General features: G+C 37.0%; 1 protein-coding gene across 5 annotated transcripts in view; it reads right to left on the minus strand.

Moving 5' to 3' along the window:
* The window catches only part of MAPK8 (mitogen-activated protein kinase 8), a 92,425-nt gene extending 73,446 nt beyond the window's left edge, over positions 1 to 18,979 (minus strand). For 4 of the 5 annotated variants that reach the window (XM_016142853.2, XM_036223002.1, XM_036223001.1 and 1 more), the window contains exon 1: positions 18,830 to 18,979. The gene's annotated coding sequence lies outside the window, so the exon portion shown is untranslated. Of the gene's footprint in view, positions 1 to 12,798; positions 12,819 to 18,829 lie in introns of those variants that run through there. The other variant, XM_016142851.2, reaches the window with a different exon arrangement.
* Positions 18,980 to 23,002: the final 4,023 nt, after the last annotated feature.

Below are 23,002 nucleotides of genomic sequence, written 5' to 3' on the forward strand. Positions count from 1 at the left end.
ACATGTATATGTGAGCCTGTGTATCTAACTATATATAATTTCTCTCACACATGTCCAAAATATATGGAAAGAAATACACCAGAATACTGTTAGCAAGATTATGGGTAGTTTTTATCTTTATTTTATTTTCCCTCAATGTCCTATGTATATGTATTTGCATTTAATTTTTAAAAAATAAATAGAAAAATGCTCCCTGTTACTGTCTTCCTTTCATTAGCACCGGTTAATATCCTTTTCAAAGGGAGCGTGCCCTGACCTTAGGGAACCAGGTCTTAAGTAACTACAAGGAGGCAGAGAACAAGGAGAAAATTACACAAGGAAATAGGAGGTAGTGGACTCTATGTTATATATCAAAGAATTGGAATTTATACTTCTGATCCACGAATCTAGGACTTCCAGTAAAACATGTTTTTCTTACAAAATAATGATCCTTCTTATACAGTGCCAGCAGGAACTATGTACACAAATATACTTGTTACAAATATTTAGTTCTCTGTAGCTTACAAAGTGGTTTCACTTAATCTCCTTTCATCTTATCACAGAATATAGTGTTTTAAAGTTCATACTCTAAATGGATTTAATAAACTTTTTTTAAAAAGAGACTTCAATCTTTTTGGAGATTATCACTATTCATGAAAATGCAGCTCTTGGCCAAAAAGAGCTCTAGCAAAGGCCCAATAACTAAGAGCAATGAAATGCAAGCCCTGAATTCTCCATTAGGGAGCTCAAAATTCTATCACTTAAATAATGGGTGTCTGCAATGCCACACCAAGGCATTATGGTAGTACAAGTGGTACTCATTATGCCATAATTAACATAAAAGACAAGGGGAGAACATGATGTAAAATCACAAACAACTCTTCCACTTAACTAGCAGGGGAGAAGGAGTACAAAGCAGTGGTTAAAACACAGATTCTGAAGTAGATTGTCTGGATTCAGATTCTGGCCCCATCGCCCTGAGAAATTTCCTTAACTTTCCCCATCAGTAAAATAGAAGAGAGGGTAGAATAATAAATCTACCTATAAAGTCATTAGAAGGCTTAACTGTGTTGATGTTTTTAAAGTGCTGGTACCTAGTAAATATTTGTTAAAGAAAAAGAAAAATGCTGAAAGTTAAAGTTCAAACACTTTAAAAACAAACAATAAAAAAATTGTAGAGATGTAGAAAAACCAAATCAGATAATTCAGAATACTGCATGCTCAATTTTCTGGCTTCTTATATAGCAACATGGTGGTGAATTATCTTGTAACATAGCAGGAGTCCAAATTGGTAAAGTACAAATCACTTTCAGGGATTTCATAGAAAAGTTTAGCTATATATAACTTAAAGTGTCATTATAACCTATGTAACCTGAACAAAAAATGTTATGTTTTTGAAATAAAGAGGTAGATATTCAATACTACCATGGACAGGAATCCTCAGTTGCTCTGTAGACTACGAAAGGAAAGCGAAAACACTGATCCTGTGTAGAAACTTTGTTCAAAGTTTGAATGAAAGAAATGAATAATCACGTAAATTTGACACTGAAACCAATTTCCTAAAGAAATGGAGTTTTCCAGGTTGAGGCAGGGTAAGTAGAAGTTGAAATGCAGATATCTTAAATTGCCAGAAAGCAAAGAAACACTCAGGGAACCAACCAGATTAGGAAAAAAATGACAGAGCGATCAGGTCAAAATGACCGAGCAGTCATCTCAAGAAATCCCCACTGGCCAAACCTGGGACAATTTCAGCATCAAAAAGAATAGAATAATGATATCTAGAGACAACAGAAAAAAATAAAAGAAGAATTAGAGAAGTCAATGAAATTGAAAACAGGAAAATAAGAGAAAAATAATCAATGGAAACAAAAATATTTTTTTGAAAATATAAACTGATAAACCTCTAGCTAGACTAAGCAAGGAAAAAAAGACTATCAATATAAACAAATGAAAGGAGTATGAAAGAGGGGTCATCATACTGATTACATTAAAAGAATACAGGAATATGATGAAAAAAAATCTGTGCCCACAAGTTTGATAACTGAGATGAAATAGACCAATTCTGTGAAAGACAGTTTACCAAAATTCACACAAAAACAAATAATCTGAATAGGCCTATATCTATATTCAAAATCTTAATCAATAGTTATTAACCTTTCCAAACTGAAAGCACCAAGCCCAAATGCTTTCACTGGTGAATTCTATCCAACATTTAAGGATGGGGGAAAAAAATACACACACACACACACATATGAATGAACTCTTTTCCAGAAAACAGAAGCAGAAGAAACACTCTCTCATTCTGAGGGCAGCATTATCTTAATACCAAAATCAGATAAAGACAATACAAGAAAACTACATAATCATATCTCTTCTGAACAGATATAAACACCATCAAAATATTAGCAATCAAATCCAATAATGTGTAAAAAAATTCTATATCACAACCAAGAATGGATCTATATTAGGTATGCAAGGGATGGTTCTAAAGTCTAAAGATAAATCATGAGATTACTGCATCAGCGGAAAAAGAAAAAGCATTTGACAAAATCTAACACCCATCATTATAAAAACTCTCATAAAACTAGGAATAAAGGGGAATCGCCTCAATTTGATAAAGTACATCTACAAAAAAAAAAAAAAAAAAAAAAACTCCTGCAGTTAACATTATGCTTAAAGGTGAGAAACTTGATACTTTTCCTATAAATTCAGGAACAAGGAAAGTATTTGAAAAATAACCCTCTCACCACTCCTATTCAATATCATACTGGAAGTTCTAACTACTTCAGTAAGACAAGAGAAAATAAAAGGTATACAGATTATGAAATAAGTAAAACTGTTTTTGTTTGCGGCTGTCATGATTATATATGTAAGAATTCCCAAAGAAGTGACCAAAAAAATTCCTAGTTGATACAGTTATGTTCATTTAGATATGGGTTAATAATTCTGATACTGCTACACATATATACATACTGGTGTTGAGTAAATGGCATATGGTGGAAGGCAGGTTTTCACTGTTGGAGGAAATTTACTGATCAGTAAGGAGAGGATGCCAGAATGATCCCCATGGTAATGAATTAGAAGTGAAGGCAGTTAACTAACATTTGGCTTAATATAGACACAGATGGTTACGCACAGAAATATTTATAGACATATGTACAGACACATATTTATATATATGTGCTAATATATACACATTCCTTTGCTGTTGAGAATGCCTAAAAGGAACTACATCTCATTAGCAACAAGCACAACTAGCACCCAGATCTTGGTTTCTAACACCATTCTCCAAAAAAAAGGAAACAGGGCTCTTTGGAAAATGGCTCACTTCAGGACTGGGCCAGAAAATAAATCTACAAGATGAACTAGGAGCACCTCATGTTATATCAGAGATTAAGGAAGCCCTCAAAAACTGACACAAAAAAAACACCTACTTTGACAGAAGTATGTCTGTCAAAAGAGGCACAGAAGCCAACTGAAAGATCTCTCAAAAGGCCAAAGGTGGAAAAGTTGAGCAACAAAATATAGTATTGGATTATAACCCAAAGTATAAAATAAATACCCATGAATCTATACTGACATTAACTGAAAAATTAATAAATGGAAGAAGAGACAAATCTCTCATGCATAAGGATTCCAAATAATTCATGTTCTTCACTATCAAGAGGGAAGAGCATAACTTCTTACTACTTAAGTGTAGGCTGCATGATGACTGCTTCTAAAGAGTACAGCAGGGAAAGGCAGGGCAGGGGGAGTAACTTTATAGTAGTGAAATCTACTATAATCATAAATTATGTAAATAGTAGGTACTCTTGATATGATGTAATGAATATGGCACTTTACCTTGTGATCGTTTCCCCAAAAACTTTTAACCATAGTCTAAAAATGAGGAAACCATCAGACAAATTCCAATAAAGGGGATACTACAAAATATTCCTCTAAACTGTCAAGGTCATCAAAAACATTCAAAGACTGGGAAACTCAAAAGCCAAGAAGACCCTAAGGAGAAATGGCAACTAAACGTAATGTGGTACCCTAGATGGGATACCTGAAACAGAAAAAGGAGATTAGATAAAAGCTAAGGAAAGCTGAATAAACTACTTACTTCAGTTAATAATAATGTATCAATATTAGCCCACTAATTGTAATATATCATAACAATGTAGGATGTTGATAATAGGAGAAACTGTAAGGTATATGGGAATTATCTGTAATATGTTCTCATTTTTTTTTTGCTGTAAATCTAAAATCTCTAAAAACAATAAGTCTACTAGAGAAATAGTTGCTGATATTATAAAAACACTGAAACAAAACAAAACTGTGACACTGAAAGAGAGAGAAATGAAGTTATTTGCCAGTATTGGAGATGACTAGTAATCAATTTTAAGAGTTGAAATTGCATTCAGATCTCAGAGTTGAGTTTTTCAGAGTTAAAGAGTTAATATATCAAAAGAAAATAAGCATTTAACTAATCTTTTCAGGAAAACCTGTAGTTTAATTTCAGTTGTAATGGAGGGCAGTTGGCCAATAGATCCAAAAGGATTACAGGGTTAGAAATGCATCATTTTGCAAGGCCAAATGAAATAACTATTTTAAACAAGGCTCATTAATAGATGCTAAAACATCAAACGAAAGGCTTAATGGTGAACTAGGGAATTAGGATAAATTTTCTTACTGAGAGGAATGAGGAACACTGGACGTCCCCTTCCTTTAGGCAAAATTAGATACCTCTTTGAAGGCATTGGAGTGCTAACAAGATAGTGAAAAAAGAATGAAGGTTAACATCTTAGAAAGTAAGGAAATACTCAGAGATGAGGCAGGCATCTGGGGCTCTTTTTCTCAGGTGCATCTATCAATTCCATAAAGGTGGCTGAGAAGCTGCGCTGAACTTTTCACAGATCTACAAAGCTGGGGAGGATGGGGGGAGAGGCGAGTTTTAAATATTGGAGGTAAAGGCCCAACAAAGTATGGGGGAAGGACAATGGGGGAACTAATAACCTCTGGTTTTATGTTGGGACCCCAAAGCATCACTATCCCTAGAAGAAAACAAAATAAGCCTTTGCAGATTCTAGAGTCCATCTTCGAAACATTTCCATCTCTGACTGGATTAAGATGATCCAACATGCTAGAGCCATTAGCTAACCTACCAAAAGTAAAAAAAAGAATCCTTTCTGGCAGGAGATAACATCATTCCTAAAACTTAAATTATCGCTATAATTTTTCATTAAAAATGTTTTAATAAAACATATCCAGGTATATGAGATCAAGACAACATAATAAAAAATTAAGTGACACAAAAGCCTACAGAAAAGCACAGAGGACCAAAATAATGAAGTTATCCAATACAGACATGCTTAAAATATTTTTTAAATAATGTTTTTTAATTGTGAGTCACTGAAGAAATGACCTATTACAAAACTGTGCTAATTTCAAATTTTCAAATCATACTTTATTTCCTAATGCTTAAATTCACCTCTGATTCTTTAGGCATTCCTACAGCTGTGCCACACATCCAAAAAGAATTGTTCATGGTGGCCAAGACATGGAAACAACCAAAATGTTCTTTAGTAGATGACTGGATAAAGAAGACATGGTACATACAGCAGAACATTACTCAGCCATAAGATGAAATACTGCCATTTGTGACAACATAGATAGATCTTGAGATTATCATGCTAAGCAAAACACCACAGAAAAAGTTGAGAACCATATGGCTTCACTCATATGTGAGATATAAAAGGAAAAGCAACAAACAAACATGACAAACGAACAGACTCATGGTCATGCACAGTGAATCAGTGATTACCAGAGGAAGAGGGGTAAAGGGGGCCAAATATTAGGTTGATGAAAGGAAATATAACTGGTAAGGAAATATAAATGGTAAACACACAATGCAATATATGTATGATTTATTATTGAACACCTGAAATCTAATTGATTTTATTAACCAATGTCACCCCAATAATTTAAAAAAATCGGTCATCTGATCTAACCTACCTACTGTTACTTTCCCCAAGAGGGAAGACACTCTAAGTCAGTCACAAGAAAGTGGCAACTGTAGCAGGTAGCCACTGTAGCTCAAATCAGAGGTTTTCAAGCATTTTATTTCACAACCTACTACATACATACCTTTGTGTGTATACATAAATACACTTAATTTCATTGAAACACAAATTCCAAAAACAATTCTTAGCTGTACAGTAATCAAGACAAGGTGACTGGCATAAAGACAGTCATTGAGATTACGGAAAAGAACTGGGAGTCCAGAATCTCCCTCCTTTTTAATACAAGAATGACAAGACGGTTCGATTAAAAAAAAAAAAAGCACAATATTTTCAAAAAATAATGTTAGGACAACTGCATATCCATATGCAAAATAATGAAGTCAGATCCCTTCCTCACACCATACACATACACAAAAAAAATGAACTCAAATGAATTGCAAATGAACTCAAATGAATTTAGCTCTTAAATATAAGAGCTAAAATTATAAAATTCTTAGAAGAAAACACAGGAGTCACTTTCATATCCTTGAGTCAGACAATAGTTTCTTAGATAAAACACCAAATGTACAAACAACAACAAATACATAAAATGAATTTTACTAAAATTAAAATCTTTCGTGTTGTGAATGATACCACCAAGAAACTGAAAAGACACCCCAGAACTAGCAAAAAATATTTGCAAATCACATGTCTGAAAAGGGACTTGTTTCTGGACTATACAAAAAACACTTACAACTTAATAAGAGAAATAACCCAATTTTTAAAATAGGTGTAGGATCGGAATAAGCATTTCCTCCAAGATATATAAAGCACATGAAAAAGATGATCAACACCACCAGACATTAGAGAAATGAGACTCAAAACCACAATGAGATATCACTTCATATACGTTAAGAATGCTATATCAAAAGACAGACAACAAGCATTGTCAGGATGTGGAGAAATTGGAACCTTTGTACTCTTTGTACTTTGTTGGTGGTGAACATAAAATGGTGCAACCACTCTGAAAAACAACTTGGCAGTTCCTCAAAATGTTAATCATGGAATTACCCATATGATCAGAAATTCCAATCCTGGTTATATACTCAAGACAACTGAAAATATATATTACAAAAACATGTGCATAGATATTCGTGGTAGCATTACTTATTATAGCCAAATGCCCATCAACTGAAGAGTGAATAAATAAAATGGGATATATCTATACAATGGAATATTTAAGCACAAAAAGGAATGATATAATGGAATATTATTAAAAGGAATGAAGTACTACATGCTACATGATGAATGAACCTTGACAACATTATGCTAAAGGAAATTGGCCAGTCACAAAACATTATATACTGTATGATTCCATTCATATGAAATGCCAGGAACAGATAAATCTACCGAGATGGAACACAGATTGGTGGTGGGCTGGGGCGAATGGAGGGGGGTGTGTGCGTGTGCGTGTGTGTGCGCGCGCACACACACAAGCAAGCAAGAATGAGTAGTGACGGCTAATGAGTATGGAATTTCTTTCTGGAGTGATAAAATGTTCTAAAGTTTGGTGTAGGTTGCATTATGCCATGAATATACTAAATAAGTGAAGCGAAATTGTATGTAAATTAAATTTCAATAAAGCTGTTAAAAAATTCTTAGACCCTTATTACTTATGATACACTCTGATATTTTCTATTTTGTTTCATTTAAAAATGCAACACTAAATTCATTCTACAACCCACTAATGGATCATGACTGACCATTTGAAAAACACTGCCACAGAGTCCTCTAGTAGAACTGATGCCCATCTTCTCCTATTATCAGGCCTAATCCCATCACACTTCACATCCCAGAAAAAGTCCATCTTTTCTTGGTCATCTATCATTCTCCAAGTTCTCATTGCCACACTGCCGTGTATAACTTTTACCCAAGTTTCCATCTTTCTTAAACACTTTACTAGGCCTTCTGAAATTCCTAATTCATGACAAGTAAACTTAGCTGATTGTACTGCGCTCCTTATAATCATCTACCCTCCCTCCAATTCTCCTTCATTGATTGAGGATATTAACTAGGTCACAATAAGTACCCTTACTCATCTCACCATTTGCTGACTTCACCATTCATGTACACGGACTGATCCCTTGAATACTTCAGCTTCTTTAATTCATTGGCCTCCTCATTTCCATAAACTTTTCTCTCAATTCCACCTCAGCAGCCCACTCCCAAGGCCATCCTGGGTATTATCACCACCAGAAACTATTATAACCTGTCAAATCTCTATTTTAAGAATTCCACTCTGACCACAACATTCAACTCTTATTTTACTTCATCCTATGCAACCTCTCATTTATAATTCTAAATGAAATTTCCAATACAATGATGCTACCACTTCCTTTCTATCCATCCTTACCTCCTTTCTATTTATCATCTTGTTAGACTTCATGATTCATCACCACCACTCTGAACATTCCGCTTAAAAAGCCCTCATTTCCCTTGTCTCTTTTTCTTCTTTTATACTGAAGTAATTTCATGTGTTAACTTATGGCCTACATTCCTGTTAATCAAACAGTAATCTAAGCATTGCTGTGAAAGTATTTTGTAGATGTGGTTAATATCCACAATCAGTTGACTTTAAGGAGATTATCATTAATAATGTGGGTGAGCCTCATTCAATCAGTTGAAGGGTCTTAAGAGCAAAACTGAGGTTTCCCTGAGAAAGAGGAAATGCTGCTTCAAGACTGCAGCATCAGCTCTTACCCAAGATTTTTCCTACAAGCCTGCCCTACAGAGTTCCATCTTGTCAGCCCCCATCATTATGTAAGCAAATTCCCTGAAATTTCTTTATATATCTCCTACTCTCTTTGTTTCTCTGGGGAATTCTGACTGATACACCTGGCAAAACTTCACCTTAGAGAAATCCAACCATCTGCCTTATCTGTGCTTATATCTCATCAAATAAATAATGCTGGGGCAAAAAATAAAAATATCACAAAACCAGGCTGGCTGATATCACCTTAAATACTTCAAACCTTAAATTAATAATCAGTATTTCCTGGCAAACTGCTTCAAATTCCCACACTCCCATATCCCTCTGCCCATACCAATATGATACTTCATGGAGAAAACAAAAACCACAGGAAAAGATGAAAGTCAGGAGGATAATTCTTCATCTTCCAACCACCAAACCTCCTTGCAAGGGCACATGGTATTTCTGCATTTCTTCCTACTGGATGGAAGACATCTCTCTAACAAACGCCTCTTTCTCTACTTTTGATCTCCATCCCCTTTTCTGCATATTCTTTTTGCTGGCTGGACTCCACATTTCCTTTACCTACCAACCCACTTCTTTGTTCCATTCACAGCTAATCATACAAAAGTTGTCTACATACACTGTGTCTTGATTTGTTTCTCATTCCTTTTTTAAAACCATTTTTCATTTACCACTATGCTATATACCTGAAATTTGAATGTCATCTCTAATTGAAAAATAAAAAGAATTTTCATTTGATGTTTTTTGACTTCAGTTTAGTTTCTTTTTTTCCACTTTAATAAAGCTCATCAAGATCACCAAAAATTTCCCACATTATCTCTCTGTGCCTACTTCCTCATCTATCGAAATGGGAATACCAGCATAATTGCCTATATCACAGTGTTGTTGTGTGATATTTAAACCATTTAACATATTTAAAACACTAGAACAGTGCTTACACGATAAGCACTTAATAAGCATTAGCTATTATATTAGGATAGTCCGGTTTGTTTCCCCTTGGTTCTGATTTAGTTCTAGCTTATTTGACAATCTGTGAGTCACTGAGTAGTAAACTGCCTCAGATTTTGGGGGGATGAGGATAAGGAAAGAAACAGAAAATAAACTATGAAATCTCCACTGAACAATGAGATAGATCCCTACTGAATCTCAGCCAAATACCACATAATTTCATAAGGATGAGCTACCTCAAACCCAACACCCAAACCAAACTCACTCCCTCTATTCCCTCACCTACCACCATGCTTTCTTGACTTGCAGATTTTTGCCAAGACCATTGTTCTAAGCATAAGTCCTTACTGTCCAAATTAATTCACTTTTCACTTCTATATAGGTTGATACTCTACCTTAATTATATGCTTCCAGGCAGGAGACTAAGTTATATTTCTTTAAATTGCCTCTGGGTGCTATGCATGTAGAAAGCAACCTATATGTATTACCAACTAGAGACAAAAGAAGTTAATTACTAATTCTACAGTCACTGTTAAATGATCAGTCTATTTGACATTTTGAAAACCATAATTCAAGTTTATTTACGTTAATGTTAGAAAGAAAACTTCACATTACTCTAATTATTCCCCTAATCCCTCCCAGATATAACTTATTACTCAGATTCTTTATTAAGCAGGTACACAGATGTTATGGTTCTTGTTTTACACATTGTAGAGGAAAACGAAGAAGTTTAAATAGTCATCGCAACCAATGTGATAAGAGAAAAAACTAGAGGTGTAAATGTTGGCAGAGGAGAGGTAAAATTAGACTAAGTAAAAAAAGAATGGCATGATTTATACCTGAAAAATAAAAAATCAACCACAGAGCTATTACAAACAATACAGAATTTAAAAGGGGGATTATTTAATATACAAATATTAATATGCAAAATAAACAAATATTTATATACAACCAGGTAGAAGACAAAATGGAAGATGCTATTTCTAACAGCAAGAAAAACAAATTAAAAAAACTTAAATATATAAAATGAATAGCAAAAAAACTTTAATTGCTATTAGGAATCCAAAAAGAGACAAGAACAAATGAAAAGGTAAAGTTTTCCATATTCTTGGATAGAAAGACACATTATCATAAAGCTTGCCATTCTTCTATAAATACAAAGAAAATCTTAATAGCAAATTGAGTCAATGTGATAAAAGTTATGGTGGGGGTGGGGAAAAAAGATATATAATAGTAATGTTCTAGATATTGATCTTGGGGCTAAGTAGATGTATACACAAGCAAATTTCACTGGGCTATAAATTTAAGGTTTGTGCACCTTACTGTATGTACGTTTTACTTCAAAATAAAAAATTAAGTGATCCTAACAGAAACAGTAACTAGACTAGATGGATTAATTCTAAAAGTTTATATAAAATAAGACAGAAGCCAGAAAAGATTATGAAGAACAGAAATGAAAGAGAATTAGCACCAACAAAAACGCAGTACAAAATACAATAATTAAAAAAGGATGGTTTGGTTCTCAAATGGGCAGATGGATTATTGGACCAGAAATGGGCCCAAATATACATGGAAATTCAGTAAACTATAAAGATGGCACTTTGAATCTGTAAGACAAAAATAGATTATTCAATACATGCAGTTGAGACCACTGCTTTGTTTTCTGGTGAAATAATAATAAGAAGGGGAAGGAGAAGGAGAAAAAAGAAGGAGGGGAAGGAGGAGGGGGAAGAAGAAGAGGAAGGAGGAGGAGGACGGGGACGAGGATGAAGAAAGAAGAAGAAAGAAGAAAGAGGAGGAAGAGGAGGAGGAGGACGTTGGACTCATACATTCTACTTTATCCCAGAATAAATTCCAAAGTAGTAAAATAATTAAAAATATAAAAAGAGAACAAAAAAACTAAAAAAGTATTAGAGAAATAACATTTAAGAATTTTTATGTAATCTTAAATTAGTGAAAGACTTTCTAACTATGAACTATAACTTAGAAGTCGGTAAAGACTGGTAAGCTTAACTACTGAAGGGAAAAAAGAACTCAGCATGACAAAACCATCATAAACAAATTTAAAAGGCAAAGAGTGTACTGGAAAAAATATTTCCAAAAATCAGCATGTAGTTCCCCTAACTTAAAATAAATCCTATAAATCCTATGAAAGACTATCAAAGAGATAGAAAACAAGGGATACGGACAGGTCTTGGTAGGTCGGTCTCTCTCTCCCTCTCTTATAATGGCATTATGGACTGAATTTTTGTGTTTTCCTAAAATTCCTATGTTGAAACCCTAAACCCTGGTATTTGGAGGAGACACTTGGGGAGGTAATTAGATTTACAAAAAGAGATAAATGTCATAAAAAGAGAGCTGAACACTCCCTCTCTCCATGCAAGGGCACACACAGTAAGAGGTGACATCTGCAAGTCAGGAAGAGTCCTCACCAGGAACTAAATCTCTAGACATCTTGATCTTGGGACTTCTCAGACTGTAGAACTGTGAGAAATCAATGTATATTATTTAAGTCACAGTCCATGGTATTTTGTTATTAACAGCCCAAACTGACTAAGAACCATGAAGGTGTCCCCCGCCCCTCAAAAAAAAGGCATGCTAGTTATATACTGGTATAACTAATATGAACTCACCTCTAAGTTACATTGTTAACTTAAAAACAAAAGGTAAAGGATATGTGCATGGCATGCAACAACTTAAATAAAAAAGGGGAGGGGGAGGGCAGAGGACATACAGTATACATGTAAAACAATCAAGCCCTCTTCGGCAATCTAAAATCCATAAACCTCTAAAAAACAAAAGTTTTTTAAATGCTTAGTATAAACCTTTTTGGTGTAAAAACCTGGCAAAAAATTACGTAAAACTTTATCCTATTTATTATACTATTTATGCTTTTAATACAGAAATAATAATGTGTTTGATAATGGGATGCTATTTATCTCCTGCTAGGGATTTTGGATAATGTAGCAGATGCACTTACATTACTTTTCAACAGCTCCCCTCCCCTCCAGGAAACAAAACAAAATGAAACAAAAACTAAACCTTAATTCTGAAATACATCTGGACCAAGGACTTTGGACAATAAATTATATATCTGTATTTACTTGCACGTACATGAAATATCTTTGGAAGGATTCCCAGGAAACTTAACACCAATTCCATGTAGAGGAACTGAGTGGCTGCAGAGAGTGGAAATGAAACTTTTTACTGTATATCTTTTTAAACCTTCGGAATTCTAAATCAAAGTGAATATAACTTAGTCAAAAGCTAAATTAAATGTAAATAAAATCACTAAAACTTTTTCATTCTCAATATTAACAAAGCCAGATACTTTGCTTGTTTGTTTTGACCATAAAATGACCCTTTCTGAAGTGATAAGGAAATCTATACAGTGGTGACTTTCCTTTATCTCATTTTTGGTTGATCCAAATGGTATTTGAGAGAGTCTCCTTAGGAGCAAGTCAAGGAATGGTGAGTTTTCACTCCCATTAACATTAAGGAAACAGCAACACTATAATGTTTTTGATGCCTTGTGCCAATCAAAGCAGGTGTGCTTGGCTGTTTTTCTTTTTTAGTGTCCCCAGAAATATGTTGGGGATTGGGCCTCTCAGCAACAGAAAGCAGTGAAGCCCACATTTCTTAATACTAGAAAAAGGATTAAGAAAATGCTCCTAGCATAGATCTAGTCTTAATGGTTCAGAGCTTCAATACAGAAGAGTTTGAGTACTCAAGTTAAGTGTTTGAGTGCTATCTTTTCTATTATCTGCATTTCATACTTTTCATATATTTATTTTGATACGTTGCTGTGTTCCAAAATGTATATGAGGTGACCATAAGGTTTGCTTTTTCTTATGATTTAGATTTTGACTAATCTGCACCACATTCTCAATTTTAAGCAGAAATTAGGAAAAAAGACATCTTATTTTGTGTGTGTGTGGTTTTATCTAGTGAGTATATTTTAAAAGGAAGGGCTGGTTTGTTCCCCCCCCCCCCCCAGTGTCTCCAGAAATGTTAGGGCTTAAGCCTCTCAGCAATCAAAGATTCATGGTTTAAACGTCTCCAATTGCCCCAATGTCCAGCTATGAAGCCTGATGACTAAAGAAATTCCTAATGAAATGCCTAGCAATATTTGGTTCCTTGTGTTAAGACACTTAGGTTTGTCTTTATCTCCCATCGAATTATACTCACTGAAAGAAAAGATTGACTTCTATTTCCTGTGGCCCTCACATTACTTAATACCTGGTTTGGTACAGAGTGGCTTCTCAACAAATATTGCCTGTGCAAAACCAGTGTCACTTCATAGTTGCTCACAACCCTGTGAGATTATGTGCTATTACTCTCAAGGAGAAGCAAATTTGATATAACAATTTATCCATGGAAACACTATACATAAAACTTAGAAAAACAGACAAAAGATAATGTTTCCAGATGGTACTAATAACTTCCCCATTTTTTAGATCCCTAGAAAATGCTCAATGAACTGTTGTGCTTACCTGGTCTGCGACAAATTTGCAATCTTCACATAGAATTAAAGATCCCAATAAGATTAAATTTAAAAGATGAGAGCATTCCATTTTTTTTTTTTTTCAAATGGAGGTACATGATAAACCTAATCCCAGCTCCTAGATTACCATTTCTTTGGATATCTATCAAAATAAACCTAGGAAAGATTAGACAATTCTATACAGTGGGGAAAAGTAAAGTGGCAAAATAACTTTGTATCAGAGAATGTGGCAAATAATTTCCTTTTAATATATGCTTTTAGAAAATTTCCAACTGTCATATTCTGAAGATTTCAAATGTATACTATGTATCAAAATGATTTTAAATTTACTTGGAATTTTGGATTTGTTCCAAGTTAAAAATAATAAGTGAAAACATAACTAAAATTTCCTGAGTACTTACATCTACCATTCCAGGCACTATACATGCAGTACCTCACAACCCTGTGAGATTATGTGCTATTACTCTCATTTGATAGATAATAAAACAGGACAAAAAATGTTACATAACTGAACTAGCCTATACCATAAAGTTAGATTTGGAGCATAGATTACAACTCAGGGCTGACCCTAAAGTCCATGATAGCAATCACTATTAAGATTGGGCTCTTTCTAAAGAATTGGTAGATTTTAACCAAACAGGAATGTACTACCCAAAGGGTAACAGGAGAGAGAGACACACACACACACACACACACACACACACACGTACACTATATTTGCTGTATTTGTAATATAACCTACCACCTTGAAAAAGAATGGCAGCTAATAACTTTTCTAAAAGGTCTCAGCATACTCACGTGATTTTACAAACTGGATTTCAATGAAATGTGGCCTGCCAAAAGATTTGGGGTAGATGTTAGTTTGAGAGAAGACCTCTCATATATTTTTGAAAAAGAACAGAAATTCACTGTTTAGATATACCTTAAGTCTCAGCCCTGGTCATAAGCTCTTGAGGCTAATAAATTCTTCCACTAAATCTCTGAGAGCAGTTTTGTTAGTAAATACTAAACAAGGTGCTGTGAAACGTATTAAATCAACCCTTGAAAGAACCCCTAGCTTACAGTGAAGCTTTTATTTTAAAAGTATGACTATTACAGAAAATATTTGTTTCTCAACAATTTGCTTCTGAAAATTACAAAGTTGTTTATTGTTGTTCTTGACATAGGTTTCTGAAGGCTCCTTTTGCTCCCATATGTTTTCTGAAGACCCATCCATCTGTGGAACAACCTTTATACTATAGTATATATTAAAAAAAAAAAAAAAAAAAAGAATTCCAACAGCCTTAGTTAGTTCTAAATCCAGAAAGGTTGAACTTGTCTAAGGCTCTAGAGCTTGTTGATGACAAAGTCCAGATGACAGAACTGAGAAGCCAATCCAGCCCTGATTCCTTAACAGGTCTAGTTCTACTTACTGCCCTGTGTAACAAAATAGGTCTTACTTCAATATTCCCTTCATCTTTTAGGTGGTAAAGTCTGTTGACCGAAAACTCATTTCTGAAATCAAAGTTCAAGTTAATCTATATTAGAATAAGACAAAGCTTCTAAATATTCATGTAAAGAGCTCATGACTAAGACAATAAGTATCACAGCTCACTGAAATAGGCAAATGATTCATATCTAAAGCTATGTGGCTCTAATGACTTCCTTGCACTGCATGAATCAGAAAGGCTAATATCCATACCACTGACTTGACCAGAGACGACTAGAGAACTGGCATATTAATCTCAGACATTATTTTATACTTCTATAAGTGCCATAAAGCATCTCAACATTCTAGATGACTAAAATATGTTAAAACTCAATTCAATGACAAAGCAGAGTAACAAGAATTAGCTTTCTATGAACAACCTCTTAATCACCATTAGGATAGTTTGTGACTAGTAACTTAAATTACTTCACGTTGTTTCACTGAGCATTAAGTATCTTCACAAGGTCGTTTCCATAATATCAGGCATTGAGCAAATATTTAAGATCCTAACCTCATTAATTATGGCAAAATTTATTCCTAAACTAATTTTCTTTCCAAGTGGCCTTTCTCCTAAGATTTAAAGGAGTATGAAAGATAGTTTCCTGTGCCAAGACACTTAAAAGGAGCTCTTTTCAAACTCTAACGGAATATACTCACTAACAGAATCTGTGATATTACTTTCTTTAAACAAAATTTAGAATGGAATGGGGAGTGACTGCTAGTGGGTACGGGGATTTCTTCCTGGAGTGATGAAAATGTTCTGGAATTAGCTGATCAATGCATAACTTTGTAAATATATTAAAAACTACTGAAAGGGTAAAATTTATAGTATGTAAATTATATCTCGATGATGCTGTTATTTAAAAAAACCAACAGAATTTATAAACCAAAACAAAAACCTCTTGTTTTTGACATGTAGCCCAACACTGAACTATTGCCAAAGAATTTGTATCAATAACCCTTATTAGAATCTGACACCCCATATCTAAGTAAAGCAATAAAAGTTTGTTATCTCAAGATTTTCATCCCTCATTTTAATAAAGCGTCATTTTCTCATTTCTATTAGGACTCTACATGAGATCTTACTAAGCTCACAGCAAATTCTTGCTTAGCCAAAACAAATGCTAAAATATATTATGTAATGAATGGAAATGAGATGTAACTTGTATAAACTGATATTATTTTGAGTTTTAGGCCCATTTGCTTCACCTATAGTATTAGTACAAGGAATAATTTAAAATTAATCATTTTTAACAAACAATTCTAAAATATTATTAGAAATTAAACATTTGTAAGAAAACTTTTATGCAGCTTGTTTCCTTTGTTCTAACTTCTCCACTTAAAGGAGTTATCAGGAACTTTTCAATATTCACAAAAGGATAAATGCAATCGCTTTAGACCCTTATTGAAATATGTATGGGAAAGCAAGCGAGAGCACACAAGATACACAGATACACACAGACACATACACACATTTTAGTTTTATTTTAAATAGCGAACAGTGATAAATAAATTGATACTGAGGTAATTCAAAAGCCACTACTGTCATGACAGATAATATATATGAACAGATCACAGCCATTTGAAAGTGACAGCTTGCATGAGGCTTACGAAACTTTACACAGAACATTAGTTTTTTTTAAGGCTTGATTTTAAATATTATCAATTGTAAAGAGCTTTCCATCAATCTTTTACTGAATACTTACTACATTCCAGGCTAGGTGCTGGAGACACAAATACAAGACAGGCCTATCCTTAAGGAAGTTCCATTTTGACTGCTTGCTTTTGTCAGGCGCAGCACTAAACATGTTCACTGACAGCATTTGACCTCCTAGGCTTAACTCACAGCTGCAAAATCTGAGGTAAACATTACAAATGACTATAAGGATATACAAGGCTGTAAGACCGGAAAATTAAATTTGGAAATAAATAAAAGCTATTGTATATTTAGACCAAACCCAACTCTTCCTAATACACCATTCCGCTAGAATTTACCGATCTACTACTGAAAAAAAGTAAAATGACCCAGAGTATCAGAACCTTCCTTAACGCACATAACTTATATAATCACCTCATTTAAAAGTATATCTATTACATTTCAGTCAAAAGATTCTCTTTATTAAAGGATATTTCTCTTTACCTTCAAACTCTCCATTAGGGTGCAACAGTGAAGTTGCTGAAATAATGAATGAATGAATAAATGAATGAAATAAATGTTCTAAAAGCCAAAATAGTACCTGTTAAAAAACAATGGACTGAAAGACCAGAATTTTACTGGAAAGATCACTGAATTTCAGAGGTAAAAATAGTAGCCGCTGGACACTGTCTGATACTCTGCAGTCCACATGTTAAGTTCACAGTAAACATCTGATGAGGAACTTTTAGAAATTAAAATGAAAAGTATTTATCGCAATACTTTAAAATGGACTTGGATTTACCATCTAAGGATTGGGAATACAAGTGTAAAACAAAGAGATGAGAGGGCGGGGTGAAAAAGTCAAAAGGTCACCAGCGAGTGACCCTCGAGAGAAATGTGCGCTGACCACTGAAGCTCGCGCCGAGCTAGCTGGACACATCCCGCCCAAGCCACGGGCCGAGCTCACCCTCGCAGCCCACTGCTGAAGGCCACCCCAGCCTTTTTCGGCGCTGCTGCCTGCGTTCGCCCAGAACGATAGCACAAAGAAACCACCCAGGAACAAAACACGGTCCCCGTGGAGGGCGGGCAGGCGCTGGGACCGGGTGACGGGAGCTCTCCCTGCGGCTGCCCACACCTCTGGGGGAGACAGTCAGGGTGCGGCGAGCCGCCCAGGCGCCTCAGTCTCGACCTTCGTCGAAGTGTTTCAGAACTTGCCACCCACCCCCGTCCATTCTACCCTTTCGACGTGGACGTGGGATACGCGCGAGGACCGACGGGCGGAGCAGGGGCGGAGGACAGAGAACGGACGGCCGAACCGCGCAAGGGTCCCGCAGTCCCACGCCCTCAAGCTCGCCCCCGCCTCCGGGCCGCTATTGTTCCCGCGCAGCCCCCGCGCAGCCCCCGCCCGTCGCGCGCCCCCCGCGCGCTCCCGCGCCCACTCCGGGGAGGGGGTCACGGCTGAGAAGGTGGCGGCGCAATAACATAAACACGGCGGGGCCGCCGGCCGACGCGGCCCCACGGCGCCTGCCGCACTCACCCGGCAGCGCAGTGCACGACCGCAGAGAAGCCCACCGGCAAACACCGGCGCCGTCCGGGCGGCCGCCACAGCCGTTAGCCAGCGTTGCTCGCGCCTCTGCGCCCCGGGCCGCGTCGCCCGGCCTCCGCCGCTCCGCTGAGTAACAGGGACGCGAGCCGTCACTGCGCACGTCTGCTCACGTCATTGCGTAGGAAACCGCCCCTGCGCAAAGCAGGCAGCCCGCCGGGCGGGGCGGCCCGGGGGCCCGGATTGCGGGGGCGGGGGCCCGCGGTCTGGGGGCGGAGCTACTCTGGGGCCGGGAGGACTTGCGGAGGTCGCCTGGAGGAGGAGCCCTGGGAGAACCTCGAAGAGCATCGGAGGGGGGCGTGGCGGGGAGCCGGAGAAGGCGGAGCCGTGCTTCTGGCACGTGGCAGCGCGTGGCCAGACGCAACTGGCCGGGGGCTGTTTGGCCCCAGGGTTTGTAGGTCAAGTGTGTTCATGCCAAACCTGCCTGTGGAGTAGGCACACACCTGAGAGCTGAAGAGCTCATTACCGACAATATGTTACATTGTGAGGACACCTGCTCCAGGCCTGGCAACCCACAAGCAAATATATGTTCTCTTCAGCCACCTGAAAAAGCTGCCTTCTGTTTTCCCCAAAGTCCACCTCCTGCTGGATCCCATGCATTACCCTATTTACCCTGGGCCCCACAAAGCGTGTCTATGTTAGTTATAGAAATGACAAATTGGCAAGCCCTTACTTATCCAACAAAGGTTTGGGAAGGTGTCTAAATTACATACCTCCAGACAACAGAATGCATTCTACCAATATAAATGTGATGTGTTCAAGAATTCTTAACAACACAAGAAAATGTTCATATCATTAAGAGGAAAAAAGCAAGTCTATATACATAAAATGATCCTACTTATATACTATACATACATAGATAAAACCTAGAAAGAAATATACCAAATTATTTTAACAATAGTTCATCACTGGACTGTGGAATAAAAGGTGAATTGATTCTCTTTTAAATTAAGGGCATTTTTTTCAAGGTTTCCAAATGAAATATGTTCATAATCATGTTCATTTTCTTAATAATGAATAAGTAACAAACATAAATATTTGTTGAATAAATGAGTGAATTCAGGTAGATATTTTCTCATGTCATGTTGGGCTGGCCTGTTTCCAGTGATTTGAAGTGCAACTTAAATGTGAACATTCATTCATTCATTTTTTTCCCCATCCTCTCACCCCCTCTTAGACTTCCTTATTTCCTTTGTCTGATAAGTATCTATTGCATGCCCATTCTGTGCCAGGCACTATGCTGCCACTGAAAACACCATGGAACTTACAGACTTAATCACTGTAAATAATAACAATAAGCAAATGCAAAATGATCAGTGTACATGGATATATAGTATTATTAAACCAATTGTTGGAATTAATGAAGCAAAGAAATTAATAATTGAGTAACTGCCTCTTGAGCTGAGAATAGATTTAACCAGGCAGAAAATATATCAAATACAGATAACTTGGTGCACAAGGGTCCTGTGAAAAGAGGGAGCATTAAGAAAATTAAGGAAAGGCCATTGCTGTTGGAAGGAGAAGGGAGAAAGAGCTATGAGATAAAGTTGGGAATACTGGAAAAGAATAAAATCGGTGCGGCCATCTACCCATGTTGAAAATCTTGTCTTTATCCTAAGTGGAATGAGAAGCCCCTGCCCCAAACATGCTTCAGCAAAAGGGATGGCATGGTCAGAATGGCATCTTGAAAAGTTTCTTTGTTGAAAGGAGGCCAAGTAGATGTAGGAATAGTCTATATGGCAGATGGTAGAAGTTTGATCTAGAGTGATGGTCATGGAAACAGTAAGAGGAAAGATCTGAGGATCATATAGGAGTCCAGAGAACTTGGTGATAAATTAGGTGGGCAGTGAAGAAAAGAGAGTAGCAAGAAAAAAGCCATAGGTTTCTTGCTTGTGGCCAAGGGGGATGTTGGTGCTAGTTCACTGAGATTAGAATCTTGGAAGAGGACAGGGATTGAGTGGAAAGGTCATGAGAGCAGGTTTGATCTACTCAAAAGAGATGCCAAGTTGGCAGTTGGGTAAACAGAGCTGGGCTCAGGTAGATAAGAGATGAATCATTGATGGATGGTGATGACTTGAAGCTTTGGGTGTAAATGGTTTAGCTTAGGCCTGAGAAAGAGAGGGTAGTGAGCAAGAAAAGAAAAAGGCCAAGAGCCAATCTTGAGGAACTTTGGCATTGAGTGGCCATGAAGAATGAGCCTGTGAAGGAGATGCCAGGGAGGTAGAAGGAAAGAGGGATTCAAAAAGAAAAAGAGTGATCAATAATATCAAATATAATAGGAGGTTTGAAATCCTGGAGGTTTAGAGCCAGAAATGGATTAGAGTGGGCTGAGGAATGAATGGGAGGTAAGAAAATGGAGTTGGAGAATGTCATTGAGTCAGGCAGTGAAGAAAGATGCAAACATATTTTATGTCTGATAGGAAGACTGTTGAGAGGGACAGGTAAAATAGAAGTATGAGTGTATGTTTCCTGGAAGAGCAGGGGGGTGTGACTGGACACACAAATGGAAGTACTCACAGGTACTTAACACTTCCCACCAGACAATGTTCAAGACCTGGAGGTAAAAATGACAATATGATCTAAGCAGTTGTGAAGTAAGGGGTATTGCAGAACAGAACTCCCAAGTTTCATACCAGATTCTGTAATGCTATTTAGTCTCTCATTCAACAGGAGAGCTTCTGATTTAGCCTCAGCCTACCACTACCAAATTCCAATTATCTACATCTAGACCTTTCTGCATATTTATATATGTATATATGTGCATGTGTATGATTTCAGAAAACTTTCACTACTTGTGATTGAACATAATCATCTCTGATATTCTGCAAATTCAAGATGCTTTTTGTAACCTAGATGTGGCTCTGGGCCTCCTTCTTCTCACGACATAGTTCCTTGTTAACTTATTATGGTTTGTTGTGAACTTTTTAGGGGTGGATGCAGAAAAAGAGGAAGAGCTAAGGAATTCAGGTTTATTTGTCTCTTGTCCCAGTGGAGTTGTCTTGGGGACAGCTGGTTCTTGGGTCTTTCTGAGGCTGGGAAAGAGAGAAGGGGACACTGCAGGCTCCTTAAACCTCGTCCCTGTTAAAGATCTGAGGGATGGCCAGGAAGAAGTTACACTCTGTCCAGAGCACTTCTTCCTTTGTTATTCTTCTCAGACCACACACACACACACACACACACACACACACACACACGATACTGATGGAGTTGAGCCTTTGGCTAAGGTGTCAGGTGGATCTCACACCTAGCTGTTCAAGGATGTAGAAACAAAAAGTTGAGACTTTAGTTCGCTCCCTAGTTTTCTGATGTCATTTCAGGGGTGGGGAGTTAGGGACAGGGGCTTACTGACTAAGGCCTGCAGAAGTGTGTCTCCAAAGACACACCCTCACTCTTTGACCCCACCTCCACCACCTTCCTTGTCCTTTAGCCTTGCTTTCAAACCAACCCATCTGTTTTCTCAACCATGCCCTTGGGTCAAGTCTACTTCTCTCTCCATAGAAGGAATAGGTTCAGCTCCTCAGTTAGTCACCATCTGTCCTTGGGATGCTCTTTGGGACTTTTTCAAGGTAGAACCTGCGGGCTCCAGAGGGGGCAGCTCAGGCTCTTGTTGCACAAGTAGAGGAAAGGTGAGTACTTGAATTGCAAATTATCTTTTCAGCTGCAAGAACTATGGCTTATTTAGTCAGGGGTAGGACAGGACCAAAAAGTGACCAGAGTTTCTTAGTCAAAACTTGAACAAAACAAAGTGGAAATAGAAATGGGTGGTTCTCTGATTTGAACTTACAAGTACTATCCCCCTCTTCACTTGGACTTCCCCTTCCCTTCATCCCCCCATGCACACATGGCTTCCAGGAGCTCACAAGAGACAAACGACTTAGTCAAGCCTGTAGACTGAATACATGTATATGTTTTCCTGGAAAAAAAAATGGTCAACATTTATTCTTATAAGATGTTGTTTCTCAAATTGTGGTCCCCAGACCGGCAACATCAGCAACATCAGCAACATCACCTGAGTACTTGTTGGAAATGCAAATTCTCAAACTCACTCCAGACATGCCGAATTAGAAACCTTGGGAAGGTGGGGGGAGCACTCTGTCTTTTAAAAAG

Source organism: Rousettus aegyptiacus, unplaced genomic scaffold, assembly GCF_014176215.1.
Source record: "Rousettus aegyptiacus isolate mRouAeg1 unplaced genomic scaffold, mRouAeg1.p scaffold_m13_p_6, whole genome shotgun sequence".
Taxonomy (NCBI): Eukaryota; Metazoa; Chordata; class Mammalia; order Chiroptera; family Pteropodidae; genus Rousettus; species Rousettus aegyptiacus.